General features: G+C 44.6%; 1 pseudogene; it reads right to left on the minus strand.

Moving 5' to 3' along the window:
* Nucleotides 1–7416, minus strand: part of LOC105887435 — a 13564-nt pseudogene extending 6148 nt beyond the window's left edge.
* Between the last annotated feature and the right edge of the window lie 3015 nt (nt 7417–10431).

The following is a 10431-nucleotide window of genomic DNA, read 5'->3' on the forward strand; positions in this document are numbered from 1 at the left end:
CAGATGCTGAAGGCAGTGGGAAAACTGGGAGGGATAGACTTTTAAGATGCCGGACAGGGAGACTAAGCCAAAAACGAAACAGGAAAGGAGGATGGGTGTGGGGTCACCCATGCCTTATGGGCCTAGAAAAGAGGTTAATGACACATCAAATGTATCCGAAGCCTTAACGAAGGTGGCAACTGGCATGGAAGCAACCTAGTTGGGACCGGGAGGGCTGGGACCATGTTCTATGTGCTGGGCACCCTGCACAGTCCAGAGAAAAGAAGATGCAAGCCCTAATCTAGCACACTGGAAAAATGAGGAAGGGCTCAGCATGGCTGGAGGATGGTGGTGGGAAGCAGCGTGGGAAGCTGGGCACACAGCAGGCCTCTCTGCCTTCCACAGTCCCGCCCAATAGAGTCTGAAAAGACTGACTGACAATAATCTCTCTATAGAGCAGCGATCACATGCCCAGTATTTATTTACCTTCATTATCTGCAATGCTCGAGACAATACTCTAAGCTGTTAGCGTCATTTTATTTACAGAGAAACTGAGGCTCAGAGAGATTCAGTATCTCTTTTTTTTTTTTTTTTTTTTTTTTGGCAGTTTTTGGCTGGGGCCTGGTTTGAACCCGCTACCTCCGTTATATGGGGCTGGCGCCCTACTCCTTTGAGCCACAGGCGCCACCCAAGATTCAGTATCTTGCTCAAAGTGTTTTGTTTTAGTTTTTTAATAGAGTCTCACTCAGTCACCCTCAGTAGAGTTCTGTGGCATCATAACTCACAGCAGCCTCAAACTCTTGGACTCCAGAGACACTTTTGCCTCAATTTTTCATTTTTAGCAGAGACGAGGTCTCGCTGTTGCTCAGGCTGGTCTTGGACTCCCAAGCTCAAGCAATCCACCCACGTCAGCCTCCCAGAGTGCTAGGATTACAGGCCTGAGCTACCATGCCCAGCCTTGCTCAGAGTCTTGCCCTCGGCCAATTCCAAGTCTATATGACTCCAGATTCTATGCGTGGTACACTCTCCTATGCTTGGGAGCTGAAAGAGGGCTCAGCTCTAAGACCAGAACCACAACAAAGAGCCTCTACATTTCTCATTGAGAGAAGGCAGGGACCCACAGCACTCAGCAGAATACCAGGTCCTATCCACCCCCTTCCTGCGGGGTTATAATTCGGGAGAACGAGGCTGTTGAAATATAGAGGAGTCCAGGTCCATGTGTCAGCTGGTCTGGGTACACGAACAGTAGCCCAGGGTCAGCCAGGAAAAGGACAGCCAAGCCTAAGTACAGCTGCCAAGTCATCACCTCTGTGATGGAGCAGGGTCCACTTCTCCCTCCTCGTCCCATCCTGCATGTAAACATGTCCCTCTGTTTCCTTCCTCTCCTGCCCCTGCATTGGCAGGGCCAGCTCTAGCTATAGCCAGGACACCAGGTCCTTGGGTCCTCTGGCAGCCACTGTGACCTGTTTACTCTCCACTGACTATACCCATCATGTCTGAGAAATAGCCGGCAGCTAGATGTTTGTGTCAGAAACACCTGCTGGTGGCGCAATAGCTGGGTGGGACCAGTGACGTGGACTCTGATACCACGAAAAGTACCAAGCACATTCTGGGTCAACACGGTGATGGCGTGCCAACAAAGACACAAATGTTAACTATTTATTTGTTTGGCTTTTGTTTATCTATCTTTTCCAAACAGTGAGTTGCAAAATAAATATCTCTATGGGATTTTATAGAGAGGGGCCTTCAAAATGTATTGAAAAGTCACCGAGGGACCAGGTGTGGTGGCTCGTGTCTGTAATCCTAGAACTTTGGGAGGCGAAGGAGAGAGGATCACTTGAGGACGGGAGTTTGAGACCAGCCTGAGAAACATAGTAAGACCCTGTCTCTACAAAAAATAAAAAAACATAACTGGGCATGGTGGCATGGGTCTGTAGTCCTAGCTACTGGGGAGACTATGATAGGAGGATTGCTTGAGTTTGGGGGTTCTAGATTTAGGTTACAGTGAAATATGATTGCACCACTGCACTTCAGCCTGGGTGACTGAGCAAGACCTGGTCTGAAATAAACAAATAAATAAATAAGTCACCGAGAAAAGGCAATTTCTCATAAGATCAGGATAAGGCAGGCCAATGGATAAGTTTCTGGTGGCCTCCCAAGATCCAGGGACAGAATTAAGCATGGCTGACTGTTTTTACTATGAGGTCCCATCTATGAAGACATTATCATATTAACTAAAATTAATCAATACTTTTTTATCTTGTTCATATTTTTAAAATATAATGTAGAAATAGTATAAAATGCAGACAAGTGAAGAGAAAAATAATCACCCATAATTCCACCATCATCATTTGTATACGCTACTCATCCATAATTTTTATCTAGGCATACATTTCTATGAACATTTTACAAATTTATTTTTGTGGGATCAAGTTGTTTAGTGACCTGATTTATCACTTAAAGGGTATATCATACATCTACGACAAGAAATGTTCATCTACAATATGATTTTTTTCACAACCTGATTGTTTTTGCTGGGGTTTTTTTTGTTTTTTGGCTGAGGCTGGGTTTGAACCCACCACCTCCGGTATATGGGGCCGACACCCTACTCCTTTGAGCCACAGGTGCTGCCCACACAATCTGATTTTTAATAGATGTTAATATTGACTCACCATGCCTTAAAAATCTCCTCTTGTATGTTGCTTTGTTTTCAAATGTTTTAATTATAAACAACACTGCAATGAAGATCCATAATAGCCAAATGCATGCATCTTAAAGAAATGCATTATTTCCTTCAGATAATTTTTTTTTTTTTTTGAGACAGAGTCTTACTATGGCGCTCTTGGTAGAGTGCGATAGCATCACAGCTCACAGTAACCTCAAACTCCTGGTCTCAAGAGATCCTCTTGCCTCAGCCTCCTGAGTAGCTGGAATATAGGTGCCCACCACAACCCCCAACTACTTTTTTGTGTGTGTGGGGGGGGAGTTTTGGCCGGGGCTGGGCCAAAACCCCCAGTATATGGGGTCAGTACCCTACTCCTTGAGCCATAGGTGCCACCCACACCCAACTACTTTTTAGAGATGGGATCTCTTGCATAGGTTGGTCTTGAACTCCTGAGCTCAAGCAATCTACCCACCTCGGCTTTCCAGAGTGTTAGGATTAGAGGAGTGAGCCACCACGTCTGGCCTAAAATAAATTTCTAAATGAAAAAACATTTTCTGAGCAAGTACATTTCTATCCACAAACCTTTTGCTATAACTCTGGCAAAGGAGGCTTGAATTTTGAGAAATGAATACACCACAAAGTCTCCAGCAATCTTCTCTCTATGCTACTTTTGTGGACTTTGAGACCAACATGGCAGATTGAACACATATTATCTAATCTTACTTTATGAAACTCTCCTTAAACTATCGTGAAGAGATTTTTTTTTTTTTTAAAGAAAAGATATAGACCCATAGGAATAAGAGGAAAGAAAAAAAATACACTGAAATTTCGGAAAATAGAAAGCAGATGGACCAGTTGCAACTAATTTTGCTGCCTGGGACTGCAGGTCTTAGGTTGGCAGTGGGGACAGATAGGCTCCAGTGTGACACTTGCTGAATTCCCAAAAGGCCAAGGGATTGGAGCAGACCTGCTGCTGATCGGTGCTGCACCTGTGTGGGAATTAAGTCTTTTTCTCAAGACCCCTTGCAGCCATCTGCCAGAAATTTGTCATAATAAACACGCAAATCCATAATGTCTACTCCATGAGAGAGGTGTCCTCAGACTTATGAAGTGTGGGGCAGCCCTGAACTGGAGTCACCAGTTACCGCTGAAATAGAAGTGAATGATGAGGCCATTATAAAATACGAAAGACTGATGGAAACTACTTAAGAAGCAATTAGAGATTTAGCTTCCCTGTCTCACCTTGGCAGAAGATTAGAGGATTATTCTCTGAAAGGGGAGAAGTCACTGGAAAGGGAAATGCCAGGCAGAGTTGAGGGCAGGAGTCCTGCACTAGAAACAGAAAGATGAAATCCAGGTATCCCCTCGGAATGCTGAGTCCCCATCCTGCTTCTTCTACTGGGCCCCAGGAACACTGGAATCCAGGCATTTACCCTCCAGGCAGGAAAATGGGAGAAACTTCTCAGAGGAACATGACCAGCTAAAGATTTTTACATTGAAGGTTTCCCAGCTAAACATTCTGATGGATCACCCTATAGTGAAGTTCATGGTCAAAAAGTGCTACCCATGAAGTTGGAGCTTCAAATCACCTGTCCCCACTCTTAAACAGACAACCAAAGATTACCAGTCAATCCGAGGAAAGATCCTAATATAAAATATAAAGACCAAGGGCAGTGCCTGTGGCTCAAAGGAGTAGGGCACCGGCCCCATATGCTGGAGGTGGCGGGTTCAAACCCAGCCCTGGCCAAAAACTGCAAAAAAAAAAAAACAAAAAACTATATATATATATATATATAGAGAGAGAGAGAGAGAGAGAGACCAAAACTACAAAACTAAAGCAAACAAACAAACCAACATTAAAAAAAGAACCGAGAGAAAACTGAGAACATCCCAAAGCGAATTCAAAATTCAAACATATATTACATTTACTAAACATAACAGAATACTAAAAAAGAATGTTCACAGACTACTAGTAATTAAAGGCCTTGTAAATAAAAAAAAAAAAAATGTTAGCAGAAATTTAAAAACTGGATAGAGAGTAAAGACGTACTCCAGAAAAGAGAACAAAAGAGATAAGAAAATTAAAAGACCTGTCCAGGAAGGTCCTGTGATTGGAAAAGATAAAGTGGTACAGTTGACTTGGAAAACAAGTCAGCGTTATTTGATGAAGACGAACATATACTGTATTTTTCCATGTATATCGAGCTCCCCTATATAATGTGCACTCACATTTTCAGGAAAAAATCTTTCATTTTAATTCGTTAAAGGAGGGCAGAAGTGGCCGCGCAGTGGCCGTGCGGTTGCCGTCTCTCCCGAGAGGCAGGAGGTGCAGAGCAGGCCTCTGTAGAGAACCAAGAGTGGTCCAGGCGACTTGAGCTTTACCGCCCCCAGCTGTTCCCTTCCAGCCCACCCTCCGGCCCACGTTCTCTCGTTGCCCATTCCCACTCAGGTCCTCCAATGAGGAGCCTGCCCCAGGCTCCTGATGGTAGATCTCTGCCCTTTCCCAGCTGCTTCATCTTTAGTGGAGTTGGCCCCAATCTGAGATCCCCCACTGGGGGAAGAGGATGGGCCAGGAGGGGACACTTGGGGGAGATTGGGCACTCAGGTCATCTGGACCACTCTCACCTGCCCCCTGGACTTGCTCTCAGCAGCTAGCTCTGTGCCTCACACCTCTTGCAACAGAAAGCAAAGCCACTGTGCAGCTACGCTGCCTTCCTGTCACCAAGGTCTCCATGCTAACCCTTGCGTAGCTACTGGGAGCGTGTCTGCTTCTGCTTCCAAGATGGTGGCAACAGTGGTGAGGGGGCAGCTAGGAAAGGGGGGACAAGGCAGAGGGGGTGTGATTACTGTATTCCAGGGTACTATTTTGCATGCAAATACTGTTATTGCTTTCTTTTTTTTTTTAAATTGGTTTTCTTCTGTTTTTGAGATAGTCTCATTTAATCGCCCTTGGTAGAGTGCCAAGGCGTCACAGGTCTCAGCAACCTCCAACTCCTGGGCTTAAGCAATTCTCTTGCTTCAGTCTCCCAAGTAGCTGGGACTACAGGTGCCCGCCATAATGCCCAGCTATTTGTAAAGATGGGGGAGTCTCACTCTTGCTCAGGCTGGTCTAGAACTTATGAGCTCAGGCAATCCACCACCGCGCCCTCCCAGAATGCTAGGATGGCAGGCGTGAGCCACCACGCTCAGCACTGTTATTGCTTTCTAGGGTTACATTTTTAACACATGAGCATAAATTAAAGAAAAAATATTTATATAGATATAGAATTAGTACTACCCATGTATAATGCACATCCTTACTTGTCCTTCAAAAATGTGGGCAAAGGCTCGGCACCCGTGGCTCAAGTGGCTAAGGTGCCAGCCACATACACCTAAGGTGGTGGGTTCAAATCCAGCCCGGGTCCACCAAACAATGATGGCTGCAACCAAAAAATAGCCAGGCATTGTGGCGGGCGCCTGTGGTCCCAGCTACTTGGGAGGCAAAGGCAGGAGACTCGCTTGAGCCCAGGAGTTGGAGGTTGCTGTGAGCTGTGATGCCATGGCACTCTACCCAGGGGGACAGCTTGAGGCTCTGTCTCAAAAAAAAAAGTGGGCAAAAAAAAATGTGCATTATACATGGAAAATATGGTATGTAATACATGATTTGGCAAGAAAAGATTTGTCAAATTCATTTATTTATTCAGTGACTATTGAGCCCCTACCAAATTCTAGTCACTGTGCAAGCATAAATGAGGTAGACAAGACGTCTGCCCTCTCAGAAACCACCAAGATTCTTCATCCCAGGGCAGCTGTAAAAGGTAGCCCATCTCTGGTTCCATTTTTTCCATAAGGCTTGGGGTCCCGTGAAAGAGTCCCTGGGTAGATTTCCTGCGCACAGAATGTATGTGGAAAGCAATAATTTATCTTGCAGTTCAACAGAAGAGTAAAAGTAAGACCAAAGCATGAAAGCACAGCAGCAGTTGAAAAATATTCCAGTTTAATTTTAAATACTTTGGAGCAGAGCAGTAAAAATAAGACCAAAATGAGAAAGCAATGTTAAAAAAGACCCAGTTTAATTTTAGTAATATTTTTTAACAGAGCTGTTCAAAGATAGAATGAATTATTTTGGGAAATGTTAAGTCGGGTGTTAGTGGCAATGTTCAGTACCAAGCAGGACTTATTCACTCAACAATTGAGCTCATCAGACAGGCGTTTCGCTAAGGTCTGTGTATTGGCAGTTAGCTGTTGGTGCATAACAATAACCCCAAAACTTAGTGTCTTAGAACAAGAGGAAACATTTATGATCTTCAAGGAACTAAAAGTAGACCTACTGTCTGATCCTGCAATTCCTCTACTAGGTATATACCCAGATGATCAAAAATTATTTTACAACGACATTTACACCAGAATATTTATTGCAGCTCAATTCGTAATTGCCAAGATACGGAAACAGCCCAAGTGCCCATGAACGCATGAATAGGTTAACAGATTGTGCTATATGTACACCATGGAATACTATGCAGCCATAAAAAAGATGGAGACTTCACATCTTTTATGTTTACCTGGATGGAGCTGGAACATATTCTTCTTAGTGAAGTACTTCAAGAATGGAAAAAAAAGTATCCAATGTACTCAATACTACTATGATGTCAATATATAGTCACCTACACATTCATATGAATGGCAAAACATAACTATAGTCCAGAAAGTAGAAGGGAAGAGGAGAGAGATGGGAGGGGAGGGGGGATATGGGAGGAGGGAGGGCATTTGGGGGGACCTCACCTAATGTGCATGATACGATGGTACATTTGAAAACTATTAAGAAATGAGTAAAATTGTGATGTTTTACTTAGTTCAATGTAAGTTTTTCATATCATATATCAAAGCAGTACACTGAACCCCATAAATGCATTAATGTGCAAAGTTATGATTTAATAAAAATGATAAAACAAAAAACATTTATGATCTCTCACGATTTCTGTGAGTCAGCAACTTGGCTATGCGTTTTTGACTCAGGGTCTATGGGGAGGTTGTAAGCAGGACATATCGGGGGCTGCACTCATCTGAAGGCTTGATTGAGGCTAAAGGATCTGACCCTATATGCCAACACTCCTTTGGGGCCCCTAAACCAGTCCCAAGGTGGCTCACTTTACTTGGCTGGTAAGTTGGTGCTAGCTGTTGAGGAAAGGGCTTCCGCTCCTCCTGTGTGGACCTCGGCACAGAACTGCTTGTGTGTCTTCACACCAGGGCAGCTATCTTTCCTGAGAAGACAGGAGAAGGCCAGATAGAAGCCACAATGCCCTTTCTGATCTGACCCTCAGGAGTCATGTCCCCTGACTTCCACAGTAACCTACTGATCACACGAGTCAGCCCCCTTCGGTGTGAGAGGGACCACACAAGGGTGTATATAATGGAGATGAGGCTCACAGGGACCATCCTAGAGGCCGACTACCACACCCTGGAAAGACGGTGATCAATAAACAAATGGGGTGCCAGAGCTTGAGAGCTGTTAGTCTAGATTTAGGATCATTGTTAAAGTTGATGTCATAGGAATTAGACTGCAAGACACCCTGGTTCCCCTCCCCACATCACTAATACAGCATCTCAGAGCCAGAAGCTCAAACCCTCCTCCAATGTAATTCTAATTCAGCTGCTTGTCATCAAACAGCAGGACAGCGAAGGTCTCCGTGTTCGCAGACCCAGAGACACAGAAGTGTTCTGATGACCCCAAGCTTGTGTTTCTCTTGGTAGAGAAGGCACTTCCTGTGTTCCTCCTCCTGGGGGAACATGGTGTCCTGTGACCATGGCAGGAGGACACAGCGTCCCATGGAGGAGCCGCTCCCAAGCCTGCCAGGGCAATCCCTCAAGAGCCCTAATCAGGGCCACTCGGTACACCAGAGTGTCCTTTATCCCGAAGTCACCTGGGAGCCAGAGGAAACTAGGGTAAGTCCCAGCCTGAAATTGTGCTGGCTCTGGGGGACTGTTGGGAAATGCTGATATGAGCTGGACTAGAGTCCAAAAAACACCCTCTTCTGGCACCCATGGGGACTCCAGCATAGGAGCACATGACTTATATATCTCAAGTACTTCCAGTCTTGCTGGCGGTAAGGACTGCATCCTGGAGAAGCTCTAGGGAATATTTATTGTTCATCTATTTCTGGTTTTAAAAGTAATACCCTTAAAATGGCTGTGATAAAACAACAACAACAACAACAAAACAGAAAATAACAGTGCTGGAGAGGATGTGAAGAAATTGGGACCCTCTATGGCACTGGGAGGAATGTAAAATGGTGCGGTGGCCATAAAAAACAGTTTGGTGGTCCTCAAAAAATGGAAGATAGAATTACCACGTGATCCAACACTTCCACCTTCTGGATCTATATTCAGGAGAGTTTAAAGCAAGGAGAGAAACATGTGTACACCTGTGTTCACAGCACCATTATTCACAGTAACGTAATGGAAAAAGACTTTTCTTTTTGAGGGGATGACAAAGTTCTTTGAAATAGTGGTGGTGGTTGCCCAACGCTGTGAATGTAATGAATGCCACTGAGTTACACATCTAAAAATAGCTAAAATGGTAAACTTTATGTTATATAACATTTTACTATAATTTAAAAATAATACTACAAGCCTCTCTCACCTCTGCTCCTTCCTGAGAGGGACCCACTTCCAACTCTCTTTGGAAGTGCTCTAAACTTTCTCTTTGTTCATCCGAAATAAACTCTCTCTTCGTTATCTTGGAAAAAGTAATAATACTAAAATGTTATCTGAAAACCCCAATATTATAAAAGTGTTTATAGTGGAGAGGAAAAACACTCACTACTGAGATGAGTCCTGGCCAGCTTGTTCCTGAGGCTTCCAGATTTCTTTCTTCTTCTTCTTCTTCTTTTTTGAGACAGAGTTTCACTTTGTTGCCCTGGGTAGAGTGCTGTAGTGTCATAGCTCGCAGCAACCTCAAAGTCTCCGGCTCAAGCAATTCTCTTTCCTCAGTCTCCCAAGTAGCTGGGACTACAGGTGCCCGCCACAACGTCTGGCTATTTCTAGAGACGAGTCTCATTCTGGCTCAGGCTGGTCTCACACACCTGTGAGCTCAGGTGATCCACCCACCTTGGTTTCCCAGAGTGCTAGGATTACAGGTGTGAGCCACCACACCTGGCCTTAGATTTCTATGTGAATCAGATCTTAAGATTCAAATGTGACTGGGCAGAACCCACCTGTGCCTTGCACAGGGAGCCCCTCCCCTTCTCTCTGGGAGATCTTGACACCACAGCATGGTAGTTGAGAGAAAAGTTGTGTAGGGGGATGGTTTAGGATCAAATTGGAGTTCCACAATTTGCTAGGTAATGTACCTCCACATTCCTCGTCTATTGCATCTCTGATGTCACAGTCTGTTGTGAGGATTACAGGAGTCAATATGGTGTGTATATAGTACAAAGCGGTTTGTTTGGCTTTTTTTGGTTTTTTTTTTTTTGGTTTTTTTTGAGACAGAGCCTCGAGCTGTCGCCCTGGGTAGAGTGCAATGGCATCACAGCTCACAGCGACCCCCAACTCCTGGGCTCAAGCAATTCTCTTGCCTCCACCTCCCAAGTAGCCAGGACTACAGGCACCCGCCACAACGCCCAGCTATTTTTTGGTTGCAGCCATCATTGTTGTTTGGTGGGCCCAGGTTGGATTTGAACCCGCCACCTTAGGTGTATGTGGCTGGCGCCTTAGCCGCTTGAGCCACAGGCACCGAGCCATACCAAGTGTTTTTTATTGATTAATTTAATTTAACTTAATTTAATTATTTTGAGATAGAGTCTCACTTT

This window comes from Otolemur garnettii, unplaced genomic scaffold (genome assembly GCF_000181295.1).
Source record: "Otolemur garnettii isolate 467f Iridium unplaced genomic scaffold, OtoGar3 scaffold00086, whole genome shotgun sequence".
NCBI classification, from domain to species: Eukaryota; Metazoa; Chordata; class Mammalia; order Primates; family Galagidae; genus Otolemur; species Otolemur garnettii.